Source organism: Galeopterus variegatus, unplaced genomic scaffold, assembly GCF_000696425.1.
Source record: "Galeopterus variegatus unplaced genomic scaffold, G_variegatus-3.0.2 Scaffold4401, whole genome shotgun sequence".
NCBI classification, from domain to species: Eukaryota; Metazoa; Chordata; class Mammalia; order Dermoptera; family Cynocephalidae; genus Galeopterus; species Galeopterus variegatus.
The window spans coordinates 177-1,162 of NW_007730512.1; the positions used below are offsets into that span (position 1 = coordinate 177).

The 986-nt window shown below is 39.8% G+C and overlaps 1 non-coding gene across 1 annotated transcript; it reads right to left on the minus strand.

Annotated features, from left to right (window-relative positions):
- Positions 1-353: 353 nt before the first annotated feature.
- On the minus strand, positions 354-426 carry TRNAT-UGU. Its single transcript has one exon. It is a non-coding gene; the product is annotated as a tRNA-Thr (tRNA).
- Between the last annotated feature and the right edge of the window lie 560 nt (positions 427-986).

A 986-nucleotide genomic window follows, 5' to 3' on the forward strand; every position in this document is an offset into this window, starting at 1 on the left:
AATATTGATGCAAAAATCCTCAATAAAATATTAGCAAACAGAATACGACAACACATAGGCAAGATCATTCATCACGATCAAGTGGGATTCATCCCAGGGAAACAAGGTTGGTTCAACATNCCTGCCGGGAATGCCCAGACGACCTTCCCCTTTCCTGCCTTTTGTGGCGCTCTGGGATTTTCTTTTCTGGGTCATTTCTAAGCACATGAAGGATTCCAGTCGTCTGCACGTCAGCAGGACTATCGTTTAATACTGACGGAAGTAACGTTTTCAGAAGTACCTCCTCCATTTCGGAGTCTCCATTCTGTATTTAAATGATACAATTAAAAAAAAAAAAAAAAAAATTCAACAAGAGGCCCCAGCGAGGATCGAACTCGCGACCCCTGGTTTACAAGACCAGTGCTCTAACCACTGAGCTATGGAGCCTGCTTGCAGCGTGCTGTGTCAGGATTCAGGGACATTGAAAATAACGTTGCTTTAGCTGGTAATCTATGAGAATAACCGACGCATATAACATACATTCATCATCAACAGCAATTACAAAGACTACGAAATGCCAAAGAGAGATGCTTGCAACACATGGATGATAAGTGGAAAAAGCCGAATCTCAATGTCGTGTTTTTGTGATTACAATACACTCATACACTAAATTGCATGTACGTTAGGCATACAAGGAAAAATGAAAAAGTGAAATCATGTTCAGGGAATACTATGAGTCCACGTCTTAAAAAACTCTCCAATCTTGTTTCTACAATAAGTTGTATAAAGTTTGATAGTTACAGGGAAGTTATGAGGGGTGTCTTTGCTCTCATAAGTTAAGCTACTGATTATAAATGAATTAAGTGATACAACACGTATTCATCGGCACTCACAGAATGCTACTTGAGATGGAGCGAATTTCTCTTTTTTCAATGATTGCGACCGAGAACTATGCCTCGTTCCCTTTTGCTTAATGATCTATTTATTGAAGGAATGAAACTGTGGCC